Source organism: Polypterus senegalus, chromosome 4 (assembly GCF_016835505.1).
Source record: "Polypterus senegalus isolate Bchr_013 chromosome 4, ASM1683550v1, whole genome shotgun sequence".
In the NCBI taxonomy this organism is placed as follows: domain Eukaryota; kingdom Metazoa; phylum Chordata; class Cladistia; order Polypteriformes; family Polypteridae; genus Polypterus; species Polypterus senegalus.
This window is the reverse complement of record NC_053157.1, coordinates 52,735,736-52,758,903: the sequence shown is the minus strand read 5'-3', so window position 1 is coordinate 52,758,903 and position 23,168 is coordinate 52,735,736. Positions and strand designations below refer to the sequence as shown.

At 40.5% G+C, this 23,168-nt stretch overlaps 1 long non-coding RNA gene across 2 annotated transcripts in view; it reads right to left on the bottom strand.

Moving 5' to 3' along the window:
* The window catches only part of LOC120528569, a 71,693-nt gene extending 49,735 nt beyond the window's left edge, over positions 1–21,958 (bottom strand). Inside the window, exons 1-2 of one of the 2 annotated variants that reach the window (XR_005633544.1) lie at positions 21,643–21,958; positions 9,370–9,473 (exon numbers count right to left, since the gene is read on the bottom strand). This is a non-coding gene — a long non-coding RNA (uncharacterized LOC120528569). Of the gene's footprint in view, positions 1–9,369; positions 9,474–21,252; positions 21,340–21,642 lie in introns of those variants that run through there. The other variant, XR_005633545.1, reaches the window with a different exon arrangement.
* Between the last annotated feature and the right edge of the window lie 1,210 nt (positions 21,959–23,168).

The window sequence follows — 23,168 nt, the reverse complement described above, 5'->3', positions numbered from 1 at the left end:
ACTGGCAGCAGGCAGTCTGCTCACTCATCCCTCCATCAAGGCAGCTGAAAACTCAGACGCTGAAGTCTCTTTTTCTGGCAGTAAAGTGTTTGGAATTGTATAGGGTGAATAATATATTGTTATTTGAAATACATACATTTCATGCATGTTCTGTGTATACCACGATCTGGCTTAATGTAGGATGACGGGAAACGCAAGGCAAGAAATTTTGAACAAGTAACTAAAACAGAAAAATTTTCATCCTACTGTAATAATGACAGGAGGCAGGGTGGTGCAGTGGGTAGCGCTGCTGCCTCGCAGTTAGGAGACTGGGGTTCACTTCCCGGGTCCTCCCTGCATGGAGTTTGCATGTTCTCCCTGTGTATGCGTGGGTTTCATCTGGGTGCTCCGGTTTCCTCCCACAGTCCAAGGACATGCAGGTTAGGTGCATTGATGATTCTAAATTGTCCCTAGTGTGTGCTTGGCGTGTGTGTGCGCCCTGCAGTGGGCTGGTGCCCTGCCCGGTGTTTGTTTCCTGTCTTGCACCCTGTGTTGGCTGGGATTGGCTCCAGCAGACCCCCGTGACCCTGTAGTTGGGATACAGCGGGTTGTATAATGAATGGATGTAATAATGACAAACTGCAGACATGAAGTGTATAATTTATGAAGACTGAAGGCAAAATATCAAATAAACACTTTCACAAAAAAGAAAAACAAAGCAAGTGTGCTTTTATTTAAGAATATACCCAAAGAAAAAGAAATCATTCAATTTGCATGGTGCTGTCAATGAGTAAAAACACAAGCCGAAATATGCAGAGGTAAGAACTGCTGCCTTGTAATCAAGAGGTTTGAGTAGTGAGCTGCTGTTATTATTACTATTACTGTATGTAATTAAAACACACATGTGATTTCAATCTGTAACACCCAGGTAAATTTTTTGATCCTTGTAAAAGTTTGCGTTTTTTTAATTCATTTTTATTTTCTTAGTCACATTCACACACACACAATCCCAATATGAAATAAAGACGTGGTATAATGAACTTGCCTCTCCCTCTCAGAGTTGATAGCGTTTATCTCCATTCTTTTCATGAATGAGAATCTTGATTACGAGGCTGCAGTTCTAACCTCTGCACCAGCTCAGCAGATGTGTCAGTTTTGTGTAGATTGATATTTGGACTGGGTTTTTACTCATTAACAGCGCCATGCAAATTTAATGATTTCTTTTTCTTTGGTTATATCCTTCAATAAAAGCACACTTGTTTTGTTATACCTTTTGTGAAAGTGTTTATTTGATAATTGGACTTCAGTGTTCACACAAATGTTCTGTTTTAGTGTTCAACATTTCTTGCATTGCATTTCCTGTCATCCTACATTTACCCAGATTGTTGTAGACACAGAACACACATGAAATGTGTGTATTATAAATAACAATATATTATTTACCCTGTACAATTCCAAACACCTCACCGCCTTGGTGGGAGGATGAGTGAGCAGGCTGCCTGCTCCCGGTGTTTATCAACACATTTGCAAGACAAAACGCTGATGAGGAGGTGCAAAGGAATTTAAGGTGGCCCGGCATGACGACTTTTCTTGTAGGCTTCAGGGATTCTAGAATTAAAGTTCAAGCTTCAGGGCCCCAAAAATGTAGATCCCCTACAGGGTCCTAGTCAGACAGTTTGGAATAAGCAATGTTACCCATATTCTCAGAGTTATAATGCAACCCTGATCTTTCACCTCAATAAAATATATATCTACAGTATATAAAATTAAAATGATATTAAGCTGGTCAGCCAGTAATGGCATTTTTGCATTGTATTGTATTTGTGGTGACCCAATACACTTAATGTTCATAAAAAAATAAAAGCTTATATTTATTGGATTTTACACATGCCAATTGGCAAAAGAAGCATAAACTGGAAATTCATGGAAACACAATGAAGTAGAAAGGTGAAATGTAGGTGAAAGGTAGGTGGTGACTGCTCCCATTTGAGAATTGCATTTAATTTAGCCTTGGATAAACAAAAAAATAGTCATGGCAGATCTGTTCCAAGAACATTATTAATAGTCTTAGATTAAGAATTTTAAATCTTTATTCTCCCCATGTGCACATTTTCTTAGTGGCTCCAAATGTCTCCTAAGAGTGTGTTGAGGAAAAACATTTAATTAGCTAAAGCAACCAGATTAGATAACTGGTCTTATTCAAAAGCCTTTTATCAGGTTATTAGCTTGGGGCAACTGAGAGTAGATGCTCCACGTAGCTGCAAATAAGTCTGGTTTATTTTTCAGACTGAATTTATTCTATCCCATACAAGTTTATATAAAACAAATTATCCCAAAAACATGAAAATGAGCAAATACAGTGCAAAATAATTAGCAATTAATGAATATTTTATATACTAACACTGGTTGTTCTCTGGTTGCTAGGCCTGTGATGCATATTTAAGATAATAGTGCAGCCCATTTATCTGGCATCAAACTTTAAGAAAAACAAACATTAAAGAATTCTTTTTGAAGATATGTGTGTCTTAGGGAAGGACTACTTAGTCAAGGTTAAGAATGCTTGCAATGGCTTTTTCCAAATTGATTTTTGATACCGCATTTTGTTTTTGTCTGCTTTTTTAATCTAAGAATTACCAGCTTTTTGATTCCTCACATATCCTCTTACTATTAATTGTTTGATTCCATTTTGGATCATCTCTTCATCTCCTGGTTTTTGCCTTTGGTAAAATTCACCTTTGAGAGTTCAATTGCTGTCTGGGCACAATTCCCATAAAATAAAAAAAATAATAATGAAAAAAAAAGAAGCCAGAGTCATAACATGGCAAACTCAGGATGTATTTCATAGATATGTTGTGTCCCCCATGGATTTCAGAGGTGGAACTCCATTTGTAACATTTACTTACTGCTTTTTACATTTACATATTGCTTGCTACTGGGAATTGCGTCTCTACTGTTGTCAGCCATAAACAGCTTGGATTGTTATACACTGACCTCAGGTCAAATTCATCCTGGGGCATGGTGACCCCAAGACTCATACTTGGAGACAATATATACATTGATGAAATCAACACAACTTTATTATAAGATACGCAAGAGTGAACGTCAAAGGATGTGGCAAAATTTCTTATGATGAATTGCCATATACAGTACTAGCCATTCCCCATGACTCCATCCGCATAGTAGTGAAACCGGACAAACTTTAAAAATCAATAAACAAACAGGTATCTCTAGTTAAGTGGAAGCAAGGTACTCTCCAAAACATAGAGGTACACCGACTCGAACGAAAGCTGGCGCGTGAGGAGTTCCCTGTCCCAGCTCCCTACACCTGATGTCACGCTTCCCCCTGCCTCGGTCCGCAGCCTCTGTCTTGGATTAGTTTGAATACATTGCTCCTGTAAGTGAACTATGATTCTTAGTGCAATGAGAGAAGTCGCAAAATCAATCGAAATGTTCAAGCAAACAAAAAAAAAAAAGATCTAAATCCGTTAAGTAGTTCTCTTGTTCGCTAGCTAAGTGGAGGTAAGGTACACACCCCGAGGCTGGAGCGTGAGAAAGGAGGGCCCCCCACCCCTCCACTCGGCCAGCTGTGTCTCTCTTGGATTCATGCAAATAAATCGGTACCGCAAGCGATCTATGATACTTAGCGTGATGAGAGAAGTCACAAAATCAACCGGAATGAACAAGCAAATTATAGAAAAAAATCCTGATTTAAATCCGTTAAGTAGTTCTCTCGTGAAAAGCAGACAGGCATACATTCAGACAGACAGACAGCTGGATTTTATATATATAGAGATGTTGCTTGTTAGGCACAGCCTGACCAGGTAACAGTACATTAGATTGAGAACATCTTGTTTTCTGTTTGCCTCACCCATACCATGTGCCATTTTCTAACAGGACATTTCTCTAACATATAGCGGCAATCTAAAGGAAACTCCTAAACTAAATCAGCACCATTATTTGATTACCCTTAGGAAATGTTGCCTCAAATGCAGCATTATTTCATCACTTCAGGACTGGGTGTTCGGTATAATCGGTATGTCCTATGGCATAGCTGGATGTGCCACCAGAGGACTCCATTCAGCACCTCTATAGCTTCAGTTCACAACTCATAACTGCTTATACTTTTAGCTTTTATGCTGCACTGTTCTTATATTGTGTATCTGTGCATATGAATGTTACGTGACTTTATAACTTACTGTTATATTAGAATTTCAAATATACATAGGTGCCCTGTGAAGAGTGCTATACAAGAAGGAATTGAATTGAACATGGTAGCTGTACTGCATGTAAGGGTAGGTTAATATGTTATTCTGATATCTACGAGGTGTGGCAGAAAAGTAATGAGACTGGAAACACTGCAAGCGATCTGGCAACACTGCGCTGTTGTCCTTGATAGAGCACGTGTATCAGTACCCTCCCATAGCTCAGTGCGAGTTTCAACTCCTTCCATTAACTACATGATTTTTGTGACTGCTATTAGCGAAGTTGTGTTTTTTGTTGTGCGTCACGCAAAATGGAACAGCGGAATTTGGAGCAACATTGTGCCATTAAACGGCAAGTGTGACGTTTGAAAAGTTAAAACAGGCCTATGGGGAACATTCTTCATCCCGAGCTCAAGTTTTTCGCTGGCACAAATCATTTTTGGAAGGCAGAAAACACGTTGAAGATGAACACTGTTCAGGGAGGACTTCAACTTCGAAAACCAATGAAAACATCGAACGTGTGAACACTCTTGTGAGATCAGACCGTCGTTTAACATTAAGAATGTTGAGTGAACAATTAAATTTGAACAGATTTACCGATCATCAAATTTTGACTGAACATTTGCACATGCGAAAGGTCTGTGCCAAAATGGTGCCGAAAAACTGCCCTCTCCATAACAGAATTTTTGACCTCAAAAGGCATTCCTGTGGTTCCCCAGCCCCCTTATTGACCTGACCTCAGTCCATGTGACTTTTTCCTTTTTCCTAAACTGAAAAATGTCCTCAAAGGACGTCATTTCGGGACTTTAGAAAACATTCAAAAGAGTGTAACGGACATGCTGAAGACCATACCGGTTGAAGACTTCCAGCGCTGCTTCCAACAGTGGGAACAACGTCTCCATCGGTGTGTAGCTGCCCAAGGGAACTACTTTGAAGGGGATAACATTGATGTTTGAAAAAAATAAAAACTTTGGTAAATAAAAAATCAGTCTCATTACGTTTCTGCCACACCTCGTATGTAAAATAATCACACTAAAAATATTCTTTCAGTAATTTTCAATCTTCAGGTTGTCACACACGTGCGAGTTGGAGGCAGTCAAAGAGCCTAAAGGTGAGTGAAATCTCGCGAGACAAGGAACTGTCACGTGGTGCTTACCTAAATCTCTTCTTACCCACAGAAAACTGGAAGAAAAATAAACATTCATTTCTGGCTTCACAATGGCCGCGATGACATCACTTCCGCTTACACTCCGATGACGTCACTTCCGGTTCCACGATCCATTGCTTTGGTCTGCTCCTGACGACGATGCTTCCATGTTCCCGCCTCCAATCATCACTTCCTGCCAACCATTTCCTTTCCCATGATACCTTCTGCTATATAAATGCCATTTTGTTACCATTGAATGATTCATTCTGTGCTGAAAAGTCATTTTCAATCGCTTTATTTTGCAATTGTCTGGGATACAATATATGGGGACAATCCCCAAACCTTTTTCTTTTTGTGGAAGCTTTATTCTTATCACAAGGTCAATAAAAGCAGAGAGTCTACTACTAGGTGTTATTTTAGTTGATCACCATGAAGGTTAATTATAGAATTCTGCTTTACAACATAACATAACGTTCTCATCCATTCATCCATCCACCCATCTATCCATCTTTCAAACCCACTTATCCAGATCAGGGTTCAGGGAGGTTTGAGTCTATCCCAGCAAGCATTGGGCACAAGGCAGGAGCAGTTCTTGGACTGGGTGCCAGCCACAGTGAACACATACACACCAGCATACCTTCATGTATTTGCACTATGGGAGGATGCGCAGCCAGAGAAAACCCACGCAAACACAGGGGGGAACATGCAAACAGTTTTAGACCTGCTTAATCCAGTTCATAGTGACTGGGGGTCAAAGCCTATCCTGTTATCACTGGACACAGAATAGGAAACAGCCCTAGGGCGCAGCCAGCCCATTACAGTCACACTCACACACAATTAGATTTGGGCCTATTTAGAATTACTTAACCTGCATGTCTTTGGAGACGCTGTTGGAAAAATTTGAGTATCCGGAGGAAAAACCACAGAGAAGCAGGGAAAATGTGCAAACTGCAGATCGACAACACCCAAGCACTGGATTAAAACCGAATCCATGAGTCTGTAGTGCTAACCACCAGACCACCGTGCCACCTTTGTAAATTAACAAATATATTGTTAAATTAACCTAATAAAATACAAGCCAGTACATGAGTCAGTACATAATCTGAAATCAATCTGCCAAAACTTCCTGTTGGCTATTCATTCAAATAAATTAGAAATTACTTTTCTGACTGTTTGTCCTGGCACAAGTCCTCTAGCAGAGTGGTAGTGAAAATGTAAAAAGTTCTCATGTGATCCCGAGTCATTGCTCAGTGATAATTTCATTTCTTAAATAAATCGACCACAAATTCCAAAAAAAAATCTATTAAAATTATATAAAGTATAGAAAGGCTTGTGGGTGCAATTTTACAGTAGTAAGTAAAATATCATTGTATACATTACAGGAAAGAAACAAGGCTCACTTTTGTCTTCACTTTTTTGTGTCAGATTTGTATAAACATTTGCATGCAACTTTTTCAAGTAAAATGTACTTTGGCTGGCACTTCCACATAACCATGAGGAGTAATTGAGCACCGTGCGGCTTTTTAGTGCTCCTTTCGTTACATTTAGCAAACTCATGCAACTCTCCTTGCATTGACTGAGCTTTCATATTCTCTTCTGAGCATTGCAAGTTTGATTAGCATATAGAGTATTAAATTCATATGAATTTAAAAGGAAGGCCTGATAGACAGCTCACATTTGTAATGAATGATCTCCATTAAGAATGTTAATAGCCAGTAGTCTGTTCATTAAAACTGACACATCTAGCTTGGCCTGTAAACATGGCATAACATTCAGGTGTGTTCAGGTTTAGTTAATTGATTTGAAATCTGGAGCATTTACTTTTTCTTTAGTTACTTCATCACATTTTTGTTTTTTAAATCTTTTTGTAACGGTGAGTCATTTACAAATACAACAGCGACCACAGAATACAATTACATGTGTTAGTAGACTACATTAAAAATGTGTTTTTTAGCAGCACTTTATAATGTCATGTAGTAAAAGCGTAACCCAAGTAGACTTGTGGTGGCTCTACAGCTTTTACAGACAGCAGATTGCAATTCAGGTGTTAGTGGTTGGTTGTGGAGGGTCTGTGACCAGGGCCATCTTAACAGCATTATAGGCCCCCGGGCAAAGCAGTGCACTGGGGCCCCAACTTACACAACCACTCGCAGGAATAAAAATGTAAATGGTCGATAAAAATTAAACATATATGTATTGTATTGGTGCTTCCAACAAAATCAGTGTTTAAACAGCAAAGGTTAATCAACACATTCCGTTGAACAATATAACATGAGCCTTGAAAAACACAAAAAGTTTAACATATAAATGATACTCAATTGGTAAACCATACAGGATGGGGCCCCTATTCTCGTGGGGACCTCGGGCAACTGCCCAGCATGCCCATGCATTAAGACAGCCCTGTCTGTGACTAATTGTAGTTCCATTTTCTTAAATATAACATTTTCAAAAACACTTACTTGATGGGCAGTTAAAATCTCTTTTAAAACTGGCAATGTAACATTGTTGGGTGAGTTTTGGTTGAGATTTGATGATAAACGAGAATGTCAGAGAAATATTGAATCATTATAATATGTAGATAATGCTGCTGTGAGGTTCTTAATTTAACATAAATTCAGAGTACTGTCACGTACTGTATGTGAGTCAAAGGGTTCACCTTCCAGGCTTAACACAGGTATGTACTTCCACTCTAGGGCAGGAGGGGAACCCCATGAGGGCATCTGAGCCGCCCCTTCCAGCCAGAGGCCTGTAAAGATGGAGTTTCGCTTGTACCAGAGCTGATTGTACAACAGTGCTCCACCATGCCATCCATCCATCCATCCATCCTCTTCCGCTTATCCGAGGTCGGGTCGCGGGGGCAGCAGCTTAAGCAGAGAGGCCCAGACTTCCCTTTTCCCGGCCACTTCTTCCGGCTCTTCCGGGAGAATCCCAAGCGTTCCCAGGCCAGCCGGAGACATAGTCCCTACAGCGTGTCCTGGGTCTTCCCCGGGGCCTCCTCCCAGTTGGACGTGCCCGGAACACCTCACCAGGGAGGCGTCCAGGAGGCATCCTGATCAGATGCCCGAGCCACCTCATCTGACTCCTCTCGATGCGGAGGAGCAGCGGCTCTACTCTGAGCCCCTCCCGGATGACTGAGCTTCTCACCCTATCTTTAAGGGAAAGCCCAGACACCCTGCGGAGGAAACTTATTTCAGCCGCTTGTATTCGCAATCTCGTTCTTTCGGTCACTACCCATAGCTCATGACCATAGGTGAGGGTAGGAATGCAGATCGACTGGTAAATTGAGAGCTTTGCCTTATGGCTCAGCTCCTTTTTCACCACGACAGACCGATGCAGAGCCCGCATCACTGCTGATGCCGCACCGATCCGCCTGTCGATCTCATGCTCCATTCTTCCCTCACTCGTGAACAAGACCTCGAGATACTTGAACTCCTCCACTTGGGGCAGGATCTCTCCCCCAACCCTGAGAGGGCACTCCACCCTTTTCCGGCTGAGGACCATGCTCTCGGATTTGGAGGTACTGATTCCTATCCCAGCCGCTTCACACTCAGCTGCGAACCGATCCAGAGAGAGCTGAAGATCACGGCCTGATGAAGCAAACAGGATAACATCATCTGCAAAAAGCAGTGACCCAATCCTGAGTCCACCAAAGCGGACCCCTTCAACACCCTGGCTGCGCCTAGAAATTCTATCCATAAAAGTTATGAACAGAATCGGTGACAAAGGGCAGCCCTGGCCATGCTCCACCATGCCAGACCCACTTTACTGAGCAGCAATGACTTCTTTTAAATAACAGCATTGCCTGATGTTTTCTTTTGCTTTTGTGGTATTACGATTGTTTCTTTTCTGTGCAAAAGATATAGTAGTAAACAGGCTGACCCAGCTTACACCCCAACATTTTTTTGGACTTTTAACATCATCCCTCAACCACAGTATGTATTTGTTCACTCTGTGCTTACAAAGAGACACTTACATAATCCTTTCCTCTTACATTAATTTCTACATCAGTGACTTTTTCCTTTACTTTTACAGTTAACTTACCTCAAGCAGTAGAAGAAGTGAGCTGGTGTAACAGATGTAATGAGCGTGACTCTCCTGGCCTTTGACTAACTTGTACTCGGGATCCATTTTGTCGTAAGAAGCAGCTGTTAGAAAGGTAAAAGAGGAAAACATACTAAATATACAAACTTAAGGTACATCTCTCAAGGTACATTTGAAACAGTAAACTAATTTGAAATAAAAGCCACACAGAATGTTTCCCAGTTTTAAGATAGATACAGTATGTTTGCCAAGTCACCAATGTTCTTCAATGGGAGATACTGAAATTTCAAAAATATGTGCAGTGTGCTCTATTTTGTGATGTTTCAATGAAAAGTGAAGTCTCTCCACAAACTTCCTTGAAGAATAAGTGTGCCACATTTCAATAAAATGTGGCCACTGGGAGATGACTTATTTCATGCAGACTGACAGAGAGATAGGCTGACGTGACAATCACAGTGGGTGTTTTTTACATTATATGAGAAGGCACACAAAAATGCTAACATAGTGGGGAAAAGTGAGTTTGTAACTTGCCTCATTTCTTGAGAATCCACAAAGAAATTTTCAATTTAGGGTTAAAGGGGCCAAACACAGTATTGGGTGCAAGGCCTAGTGTTTTGGTGTTTCGCTCATAGATGTGGGTTCAAATGCAAACCAGTCAAAATTTGTCCATTGTGTCTGAGTAGATTTTTTTCAGAGTGCTTGGTTTTTCAGGCCATGTCCCAAAGATGTGCAGGTTACATTATTTGACAACTCTGATTAGGCTGGTGTGATTGAGAGATGGTGTGTGTGTGTAAGTGTGCCCTGTAATAGACTGATATTTCATCTTGGGTCTGATAGAAATAAGATATGTTACATCTTGGGTGACATACATTATAAATTAGAATGAAGCTATTATAGTGTGTCAGCCATACAGATGACACAGAGGATACCAGAAGTTGTTTATTTCATTACTAAGAGAACACAAGCATTCAGTTAACTAACAGAAACACATTGTGACAGATAGGGGGCGCTATCACTCCCTTGAACCGTCGGACAATATGCCAGACACCAAATAAAAGTCCAAATTTTGACTTTATTAATAAACAACAGCGCACAAAGCACCCTCCTCTTCACAATACTCATATAATTCTCCAATACAATAATAAATCAATAATCAATCACAATCCTTCTCTCCCAGATGCACTGCCACCCTTCCACCCAGCTCAGCTCAACGCTCTGGTGTTTCACGGTCTCTTTTAAAGTCCCTGACCCAGAAGTGTTTCTCATCCTTCAGTCCATGTGACTCCTTATCACTTCTGGGTCAGATAAAATCCTCTTCTTCATCCCGGAAGTACATCATTCCTCTTGTCCATGTTACTTAGACGTACTTCCGGGGCATAGGGCAAATACTCACTGCTCCTCCCTGCAGCGCCTTCTAGTGGCCCCCATGGTATCAGCAGGGCTGTAAAGGAAAACTCCAATGTCCATAATTCCCTGCTGGCATTTGGGGCATCTCCATGCTGCAGGGAGGGCTCCACCTGGCAGCCTGGGGGTATTGGCCGGGATGAATGGCCGGCCATATTCCACAACATCTAAGTACAACAGCCTAATAGAACATATTATGACACAAAATTTCAAAATAAAAAAGCAACACCTTAAAAAGGGTTCTGCAACCAATGAAACATGGCAAACCCAGAATCGCTTTGCAGCACACCAGGAGAAAAAGAGAGAATTGTTGTCTGAAACGAACCCAAGAAAATCAAGAAACTAAAGTACCAAACCCAATGCACAAATGAAAAATCTCAATAGAGAAACAAACACAAAGCCCTTTTAAATTGCTAAATGCATCATAAAGATTTATCACAATATTCAGAAACTTGGATAGTGAGAGTCGCACACTGGCACTTTGTATAGACAGGCAGTGATGACCTAATATGTCATGTGACCAAGAATGGGTATAAAGACCATCAAATATATGGCTGTAATTATTCAAATTTACACAAAACGGTGCACCAAAAACTACAATCCAAGATGGCAGTGCAAAAAATTATTTAACATATGATAAAAATATTCACAAAAAATAAGGGCAGAGCTGAAACTTGCATGCGTCAAAACCCCCCAAAACATGGTACAAACAGTACATTATCACCTCTTTATATATCGTTACCTTCACAACCCTGAACTGGATCAAGCTGGTTTGATAATGACTGAATGCATGGATTATACAGTACATAACTAAAACAGTTATTGTGAGCAAACTACATACTCGGGGAACTAAACCTGTAAGAGGGATTGCATGGAGTGCCGTGTGAGGGACAAACGCTATCCAGGTTTGGTTCTTGCCTTGTATTGAATATTTGTACTAGAAAATGAATGAATGTTCAATATATTTTCCTTTTTTCATCTAATCGTAATAGTTTCTTTTCCTTATCAGCCATTGCAGAGGTGTACTTGCTGTGAAAATCGAAGGATAAAATAAAGAATGACGTAAAACAAGTGTTGACTTGCTCTTCTTCTTCTAAGAAGAACAGAAATTGATTTCCCCTTAAATCTTTAATAATTAGCCTATAAACCTTTTTATGCTTTTTTTGCATAGTTCAGCAAAAGGCCATATGACGTAACACACATCCTATATTGTTTACTGCCTCTGTTATAAGTTGTTGTTAGAGCCGGCTGTCTTTTTGCAGATCAAAAGGAGAGACCTGACCTGTTTTTCAACTCCACCCTGCCTGTTCATCACAAGAATTCCCGAGGGAAAACTTTTGTCATCCTGATAAGTGACCTGGGCAGGGCAATAACAGTTAAAAACTGGTGGAGACATCAGATCTTTGTCTGTGGAGAATAGGTCTGATTGATTAGCACAGAATTATTTGTATGTGTGTTGTTTAGATTTGTTTAGCTTATAAACTATAAAATAGAAACTATTGCAGCTTCAAAAGACATTAGTTTAACTGTATTACACAGTAACAATATTACATTTTTATTAACATACTTAATGCTGTGAAGAAAACTCCAAGAAAGAAATCTCAAAGTTCAGTTGTAATGTTAGGAACTTGTTAATCTAAACCTACTTTATCCTGAGCAGGGCAGCAGGTAAGCTGGAGCCGATCCTAGCAAGCATCAAGCAGAAGGCAGGAACTTGGACTGAGGGCCTGTCCATTACAGTGTGATCTCACAAACACACACCTAACTCACAGATCAATTCGGCAACACCAGTTCACCTAACCTACATGTCTTTGGACTGTGGGAAGAAACCGGAGCACCCAGAGGAAACCCAACCATATACAAGGAAGACTTGCAAATTCTGTGCAGGGAGGACCCAGGATGTTACCCTAGACTTCTTGTTATAATTTCCATTATTGTAAGTATTTTACGTTATTAAGTTTTATGACATTATCGCAGTGCCATTTTGACCATCATTTTAGGCATAGTTTTCAATGGTTGCTGTCTATGGCAATGTTATTCATTACTGGCCACGTTTCCAAGGTAATGCGTGATGACATGACATCAACACACCAACACTGCTTTAAGAGATGGCAGCACATTTAAGGTTGTATCTGAACATGAAGAAGACAGGTGAGGTCATGTCAGGTTGGGCAACATGCACATGATGAAACTACTCAGGATCTTGGATGGCAACCACCCAGGCAGACACACGGTCCAGTCTCATCCTCCGGAAATGACCCTCTATCTGCCATAGTAAGGTGTTACGTGGGCATCGCCTTGGCCTGGTCCAGTGGCTCGGGTCCTCAACAATGAGGATCATATGAGCTGGATCACCCTCTGGGAAACGTGCCACATGGCCATACTGCTTTAACTGACGCTCCCTTACGATGCAGGTAATGTGCTCCATTCGGGACTCTGTGAGCAACCACTCATTCAACACAAAGTGTAAGACGCCAGGCCTTATAAAATTTGCCAATAAAGAACTTTAACTACTGTCACAGGTGGCCGGGTGTGGTCACCAATCAGCCACCTACTTAAGGAGCCGCCGCCCTGTAATCAAGGCTGGAGTCGGGTGAGGAGGAAGACAAGGTCAAGGCAGAGGAGGCGAGGAGAGGCCCGTGTGTTGTGTGTGTGAGAAGAAAGTGGCTATTGAAAGCCTAGACTTTGGGGGGTTTGGTGGCGGTGCACTTGACTTTGTATATAATTGTGTAAATAAACGTGGGTGATGGAGCAAATGGTGTCCGCCTGTGTGTGTATCTTTCACACTACTTTACTTCTGGCTTAAAATTTTGCTTTTTCCTTTAGTCTTCAGGTTTTGGGGTAGCATTTTGCTGTGCTGAAATGTCATTTGTTTACCTGTGTTTCAGATCTGTAGAAGATTCTTCAGTATTCACTTCTAATACCCTTAACAAAAAAGTTTTGCTAATCTCTGTGGCATTCAAAAAAAATCATTCAAATAGAGCACATTATATAGTCCTTTTCATGACACCTCCAGAGCAAACCAAAGAGACACACAAAGATAAAGATGGCGTCAGTGATTCTGTTCAGTGAATATCTATCAAAACAAAGCAGTATGGTAGCCAACCCCCTGTAGCAGATGCCACTGTGTATTCAGTTTTCTTCAAGTCAAGGAGAAGATGCCATCGCAGATCTCATGCTATTTTGCCTAATAGACTAATATCTAAGGATATGCATCATAAAGTTACATTTATGATTTATAAATCATCCCAACTACAAATAAAGAATTTATAAAACATTTTCCACTGAATATCCATGTTTTGAACTTGATCTTGCAGTAAGGACATCAAGCAGGCAATGTAACACAGTGGCTAAAGCTCTGGAAATTAAGCCAACAAAGGTGCCAACTCAGTCTTCAACTCTGATTCACTGTGTGACACTTCGCACATTTCTTAACCTTACTGTGCACCATCTGTTATTAATATTTGTAAACAGTTACACTCATTTGCATCAGGCAAGGTAAGAACCATAAAATTCAGAAAAACATTAGTGTTTTTAAGATGTGAAAGTATCCACATTAAACTGTGTGAACACAACAATATGCAAACTGCACAAAGACCATCAGGCTGACAGCCGAAGGCCTTTGGACCCATGAAGTGCCAATGCAGCAGCCAAGGCGGCACTCAAGTAAAACACAGGCTGGCAGACAAAGCAACAGGAACCATCTTAACTGTTTAATTGTTTTTTTTTTCCTGGAGCAATGACAGCAAAGGTGTTGCAAAGTTAATAATGTGGCAAGCATTTGCAGGGCACACAGTAGTCTGCGATTTGTTTTCCTTTTAATAAACTGTGGGGTTAAGTCAAAAGTGTTAAAAGCCACAGCTTCCTAAGACAAAGATGAAATTATTTACGGGATCCACTTGAGATCAATACAGTATAGTCTGTTTGTCTACAGTAACCTTTTGGGTGGGTCTGCAGGAGTGAAGTAAAGTAAAACACAGCAGGGGCATGGAGGTGAGAACAGGAAATGTATATGCACTTCTGTCTAATCAACAGTTTAAAAATCATTAACCCTAACCTTTACCCTAAACACAACCAACAACCCAAATGACCTGCCTCTAAGCCTAACACGGACACCACTGTAGCTCTTAAGGTGGGCGTCACTTCTGCTCTTTTGTGGCACAACTAATTAAATAAATTAAGACAGTTTTAGTAAATGCAGGTCACCTTTGTGAAGGCTTTTTATCTAGAAAACAAATGAAACAGAAAGAACAGAAAGGATGTTGATTAAACCAAAAGTTAATGATGATGTCAGTACAGATTTCTAAAATTCAAAACCTGGGTGGTGTTTTATTTCAGCTTATTAAGGGGAAAGATTTCTGTGCCTTATGTTTAAAAGTATCTCATTTTATCCATTTGAAGAAAACACTAGGAGAAATCGTTTGAAGGTAGATGATACAACCACTTCATCATGGAGAACTTTCTATAAACCTCCACAGAAGAAAAGAACTGGGTTCTGAATGTGATTGTTACAGTTGCTACCTAATTTCTTTTTTAAAAAAGCCATTGGTTACAGTATTGTTGATAACTAGTCACTGATGCTTTTGAAAACAAGGCCTAAAACACAATAGCTACTGATGCTACATTATGTTTAAATTTCTTATTGACAGCATAATGATAGTGAAATTTACTTATTATAAAAAAAAAGTCAAACTTGACAAATCAACTTGTAGAATTTCACATCTATCTATCTATCTATCTATCTATCTATTGTGGTCTATGGCCGGCCAGTCATCCCGGCCAATACCCCCAGACCGCCAGGTGGAGCCCTCCCTGCAGCATGGAAGTGCCCCGAATACCAGCAGGGAATTATGTAAAATGGAGTTTTCATCCTCAGCCCTGCTGGATACCACAGGAGCCACTAGATGGAACTGCAGGGAGGAGGAGCAAAGAATATTTGCCTTATGCCCCGGAAGTACGTCCAAGTCACATGGACAGAGGAATGACGTGCTTCCGGGGTGAAGAAAAAGGACTTTTTATCTGACCCAGAAGTGTTCCTAGTCACATGGACAGAAGGAGCGAAACTCCTCCGGGTCAAGGACTATAAAAGACTGTGGGTAATCCTCAGACGGTGAGCTTAGCTGGGTGGAAGGGTGGCAATGCGTCTGGGAGAGGAGGATTGGTTTATTGATTGTATTGTGGAGTATTTATGAGTATTGTGGAGAGGAGGGTGCTTTGTGCAGCAATCCAATAGACACGCTAACGCTAAATATTCGCAGGTGAAGGACTGTGCTTATGCAAATGAAGATGAGATGGTCAGGGATAGAATAGTGTTTGGCACAAACTCAGCAAAAGTGCGAGAGAAACTTTTAAGTGCCGGGTCTGAGCTAACATTAAATAAAGCCGTGGACATCGCAAGACCGCACGACATAGCACAAGTAAAGCTGAGAACCTTCGATGCATGTACTCCAAGCGGCTCACGTGAACTGACTTTACAGGACTGGGAAAAGTAAACCCGTGTATTCAGTGTGTGATGTCTCAGATAAAGAGGAAGACGAGCTGCTTATTGATGCAGTAGGAAAGGAACAACCCTCTGACGCTGAACAAGCCTTTGTACACACATCAATAGGAAAGCAAGGTGTAAAGCTTAAGTTTAAATTACGTTCATAGACACGCTGCTGCTAAATATTCGCAGGCAAATCCACAACTTAATACCAGGAATGCCTGTTAAACATCTTAGATTCACGAGTACCGATTTGGGTAGTGAACACTTCGAGGAATGATACCTGTTACTGTATCTTTACAAAGGTTGACAACGAAGATGAGATGGCCAGGGATAGACTAGACAAACATGGAATGTAACTTGAACGCAACACATCCTCCAAATACGAAAATTATTGAAAGAAATAATGATAGTCAAATCCTTGATGACAGCAACACCCATGACAGTCACAAAATAATTACATTGACAATCATGTTACATTATTTTTAAAATGTTTCCTTATCTTTTTCATAACTTCCTTAACACACTACTTCTCCGCTGCAAAGCGTGGGTATTTTGCTAGTATTTAATATAATATATTTCAAAGCTATCTTACCTAGTATTGTATATGGCTATCTATCTATCTATCTATCTATCTATCTATCTATCTATCTATCTATCTATCTATCTATTGTAAGCTTTTTTTTCATTTTCTGCTGGATAATTGTGAAATCTGCATTTTTAATAATCTAGAGCTGTACAGCAAACTTAGATTGCACAGGCAGCATGGTGCCCTAGCAGATGTATATTAAAATATACAGTACATCAATAGGTAATTGTGAGCCTGAAGTTGCTCAGAAAACATGATAATAAAAACTTTGCATCTTCAGATTAATGAAAGAATATTTAGTCAATCATCACATGAGCCTGATCTAACACTGAGGAGTCTTGGCTCTAGTGTTGCACATAAATAGATAAACTGTTAACATTTTCCCTCATTTCAGTTTCTCTCGTTAGTACTTTTGCTGCTTTCACTGTCTACATGCAAATGCAAATTTTTCATTCCTGCGAACTCCATGGTTTACTAATTTAGAGTTCACATTTTGTTATCTAAATACTGAAAAGGTGCAAATCAATTGAAACACAAGGGAGACTTCAATAAATATTCACATAGTGTAAACTTTCAGATGACTAAAAACAAAATTTTCAGCCTTCAAAAGCACAAAAAAGCGCTTCTCACATGTGGCTATAAATATGCAGCTAGAGCTTAGTGACAAATAACCGCATTGCCTCTCTCAGTTACTGACGCAAATGCTTCCAAGAAATCTCCGTGTAAGACTCTCACACTGTGGGTTTATCTCAGCAGCTAATCTTCCATTGCTTTCAATTTAACTGGAGTAGATTTTACAGAAGCGGTGAAATTCATTCAGAGCTGGTTCAAACCTGTCTGAGAAAAACTGAAAAAACACTTTTGGTGATAATGCTAGGAGTTCTGCATACACATTACTCATGTCCATCCACTCTTTAACCTCACATACTCCAGTAGAAGGTCTAAGAGAGACAAGATAAGCAGCAGACACCATCATGTACACAGTAATTTAGAGACAGCACACAAGGTGACATCAAACAGTGTGGGAGAAAAAGGGAAGAAGACGACTCAGAAATAAAATAAATGTGCAAACACTAATAAGACACTGGCTGGGCTGGGAATAGAACAGGAACCCAAGGAGCTGCAATGCCATACCACTGTGCCACGCCACATAGAAAATAGATTTGATTGATTGATAGAGATATGCATCTTCAGGCCAAGCATCTTCCAACATGTCCATTACAAACATATGCCTCTCTGGCATGAAATTGTAATTAAAATAACACAGTAATGCAGGTAAATACATAACTGAGTAGCATGTACTTGAAAATATCTTTTATCTAAGTAGGACAGAAGTACATAGGAAAATGTTGGTCATCAGTATTTTGGAGTGTTACCTTTCTAAACAATTGGGACATACTTTGATTCTCCAGTTATCCCACTTAAGGATAACCGCAATGGATTTCCCACTTGATGCTCCTATCATTCAATATGGTGCGTGAGGAAATGCTGTTTGTTTCACTGGAGATTACGGGTTTTGCTAACTGTACTGGGCAAGAAACCAACAAAAACAAAATCAATACATATTTACAAGATTGTTAGAAAAGAAGTGGGTTACATAAATAAAAGGCCTTTTTAAGAGCCTCTGACATGGATTCAGTCTCCAGCAGACGAGACCACTAAGACCATATTAGTCCTCCAAATGTGGTTAGAGCCTCAGATTTCAGTTAAATTAGATGCCTTGGTTTTACAGGCACTTGGGACTAACCGGACACAAGCTAAGTGTATATAAACTGCCTGATTTACTCCCTAGGCATTGCCATTAAAGTTTAATTACACAACAATGTCTGGTCTTTCCGGGAAATATGACTTCTGTATGTTAGATTGGGCAATTTGTGAGACTACAGAGCTGTACATCAGAAGGGCAGTAAGCAACAAAGGGGCTCTCATGGACTATCCTGGCCCCTTTAATGTTGACCTTTATACATTCATTTATACATTCATTCATTATCTGCCACTATTTGAAGCCGGGTTGCAGGGGAAACAATCTTAGCAGGGAGGCCTAAATGTCCTTTTCCCCAGCCACACTTGTCAACTCATACTGCAGGATGCAAAGGTGTTCCCAGGTCATCTGAGAGATATTATTCTCCCAGCATGCCTTGGGTATTTGCCGGGGTCTCCTTCCAGCTGGTCATGCCTGTACAAACCTCCACAGGGAGGCATCCAGGAGGCATCCATATCAGATGTTCGAACCCCCTTAGTTGGTTTCTTTCAATGCACAGGATCAGCAGCTCAGCTCCGAGACGAATGTCAGTGCTTCTCACCCTATCTCTAAGATCTTTACGCAGCAGATTTTTTTCCCTGACTAGTCACCTTCAGGGAGATGAAGCTGAGGTGCTTCAAATATAGAAATACCTGAGGTGTTCACTTGGACAGAAATTAGGATTAGGGAGCAGATACTTAGTGTGTTTACATTTGCTTAAATAATTCAGTTATCCACAGAAACCAGATTTCAAAAATGTCATATACCGTTATTCTGGTTAGAAAAACCAGGATGTTTGTCTCTGAGAAACTACGTTAACTCACATAGATTTCTCCAAGTGTATCCCAGTTATGTGGCCATGTAAATCCTTAATTGGGTTGCAGTTAAGGATTTCATAGTCGCTGCATATCCATTGCACTCTGCGCATGTCTTTGCTTCACACACGTATCCAGCAGCAAGTCAAGTGAAGTTGGGGAGCATGCACTGATACAGTGTGTTGCCGCACCCACTACACGTCGAAACAGCTCGGGATCCTGGTTGGCAACCCCCCAGGCAAACACGCGGTCCAGTCCTACCCTCCAGAAATGACCCTCTATCTGCTGCAGCCAGGTGTTACATGGGCGACCCCTTGGCCTGGTCCAGCCATTTGGGTCCCCAACAATGAGAATCGTATGAGCCAGATCACCCTCGGGGAAACGCGCCACATGGCCGTAGTGCCGTAACTGACGCTCCCTCACAATGCAGGTAATGTGCCACGTTCGGGACTCCATGAGCAACCACTCATTCGACACAAAGTCAAACCAATGGTACCCAAGAATTTTCCGGAGAGACACAGTGCCAAAGGAGTCCAGTCTTCATCTCAGGTCACTGGATAGCGACCATGTTTCACAACCATATAGTAAGACAGGAAGCACCAGGACTGCAAAGACTTGAACCTTCGTCCTTTTGCATAGATATCAGGAGCACCACACACCCCTTTCCAGTGACCTCATAGGCCCCCTATGCTCTCCCAATCCATCTACTGACTTCATAGGAAGAGTCACCAGTGACATGAATGTCACTACCAAGGTAAGTAAACCTCTCAACAAGGTCGACACTCTCTCCGCAAACAGACACACTGCTAATGACTTTGCCCAAGAGGTCATAAAAGGCCTGGATCTTGGTTTTTATCCAGGACATTCGCAAGCCCAGACACTCAGACTCCTCGCTCAGTCTCTCAAGCTCCCCGATCAAAGCCTCCATTGACTCTGTGAAGATCACAGCATCGTCAGCAAAGTCAAGATCCAGCAGCCACAGGTAGAAAATGGTGGAAGCATCCAACTAGATACAGTTCCTGAGTCAAATGCTGGGGGGATCATATTATTCTTGTCTTAGTTGAAATAGTATCTCTCAATATTTAAGAAAAGGATGTTTATGTTGATGTTAATAAAATCAGCAGTGCCAATTTGGGAGACCCAGGCTCCATGCTTGTTTTTTGGATTTTTGGTGGCAGTTGATTTGTACTTTTTTTAGCACATTTTTATGACATAAGGAGAACTCCACAAGTAGACTCACGCATGTAAATGTTTTATTTTTCAGATTCCAGTTTTCTGCCTGGATTACTCACCTTATGTCAGTTTTGAGTGTGCATGTAAACATACTCACTGAAGCCTTATAAAAAAAGGCCTTCATCTATTATAGCATTAACACAGCATTTATACGATGATTTGATTATATCTTTGCCAGTATAAGATTTATACAATAAAAGCTACAATGAAAGAATATGGAAATGAAGTGGAAGTACATTTATAAAAGGGTACAAGCAGTGTTTCTTTACAAAGAGGAGTGTACGACAGGCCTGGCCATGTCATTAAATCTAAAGTGCAAGGAGTGCCATTACCTGCGATTGATTGATTTATTGTCTCTAACAAAAAATATTGTGTAATGTTCGAAAATAATATGGTGCATTTGAGGTCAGAAGTAATAGATACATGGGAACGTAAATACAACCCCAAAGGGTCTCTCAAGGCCTTAAAGGGATGACGCGTCAAGCTTTTATCAATGGATTTGTGAAAACAATTACGCAAAAATCAGTGGGGGTGGAGAAGAACATATTGAAACTCAAAATAACCTTCCACAAAAAAACATTTTCAAGGTTGTTCCTGAACTGTCACCTTTCATACTTACCTGAGATGAGTATGGCACATTTCTATGCGTCAATGCTAAACCAAGTCAATCGACTAATTGTTACCATTTGCAACTGGCCTAACTTGGACAAGTATCAAACACAACCTAATTCTGTTTAAGGAAGATGTTTTAGCCTTTTCTGTCTGTAGTTTTTGCAACCCTGGAAAGAATGGGACAAAATTAAAAGTCATTACGGTGCCTGTAAAAAGTGTCCATGAAATTTTCACATTTTATTTTTACCCAACATTGAATCAAAGTGGATTTAATTTGCCTTTTTTGACACTGATCAAATAAAAAGTAACCTATAATGTCAATGCGATACCAGATTGCTACACAGTGGTCTAATTAAACACAAATGTAAAACACAAAATAATTTAGATTAGTGTTTACCTCCTTCAAGTCCGTAGTTAGTAGATACACCTTAGGCAGCCATGCCAGCCTTGAGTCCATGTCCACAGGTCTCCTTCAGCTTTCCACATCTGGACACCATGATTTTTTTTCCATTCTTCTTTGTAAGACTGCTCAGGCTCTATTATATTGCAGGGAGATTGTGGGTGACCAATTGGATCCAAGATCTGGACTCTGTGTAGCTTTGGCTTTATAATTGGGCTCATTGTCTTGCTGGAAAACAAATCTCCCAAAGCACAGGCTTCTTGCAGACTGCATCAGTATTTCTTCAGGATTTCCCTGTACTCTGCTGCCTTCATTTTACTCTCTACCCTCACAAGCCTTAAAGAGCCTGCTACAGAGAAGCATCCACACGGTTTGATGCTGCTACTACCACGCTTCGCTGTGGAGATGGTGTGTTTCTGATAATGTCCAGTGCTTGGCTTGCATCAAACATGGCATTTAGGCTGATGGCCAAAAATCAGAATTTTTGGGCTTATCATACCACAGAACCTTCTTGCAAAGGACTTCAGAATCTTTCATGTGCCTACTGGCAAACCTTATCTAAGAGATATCATGTGTGTTTTTTCTGTTTGTTACTCTACCATAAAGCTGTGACAGGTGAAGCACACAGGCAGCACTTGTCGTCTGCACAGTCTCTCTCTAAGGCCTTCAGAGTTCTCATAGGTCTCATATTGGCCTCCCTCACTAGTCTTCCTCTTACAAGTTCACTCAGTTTTTGTGGACGGCCTGCTATAGGCAGATTTACAGTTGTGTCACACACTTTCCGTTTCTTACTGATTGAATTCACTGGACTCTGATGGGTATTCAGTGATTAAGATATTTTCTTGGTTACAACCCCTGAACTGTATTTTTCCATCTTGTTGATGAAGTTTTCTTTTGTCTTCATTTCTGGCCCCTTAATTATGCTTTGTCCTTTATGGGCTAACTGTCTCTCTCAGCTCTTTACTACCTAAAAGCTAATATGTGGTATGACTGCTATCACATTATCCAGCTGTGTCATATTCCTTTATTATTTACGCAATCAATTACTTAGTGCTTTCTATTTACACTTAATTTAGACCACCTTGCATAGATCTGTTTTGACTTTGACAATAAAGTCTTTTTCTGTTGATTAGTGTTAAAAAGGCCAAATTAAATCCACTGCGATTCAATGGTATAACAATTAAGTGTGAGGGGTTCAATACTTTTTAGGCACTACATACATGTGGGATTTGTGTGATTTGCATGATCACCGTTTGAGCATTTTCAAGGAAGTGAAGTTAAACAGAACATGTTAACAGGGAGATGCTAAAATGTCCCAATGCAAGTCTCCATCAGACCTATAAACATCTAGCGATCAGTCACGACATTATTTCGTTACAATACATTTCCACAGGCCACTGGAAACACTTTAACAAGTAGTCAATTTACTGGTCATCGACTGGTATTTTAAAGCACTTCCAACTCTGGACCAGGAAAACGTTTAAAGTAGGTGGCCTTCTGAGCTCTCTAAGGGTGTTGTGTTA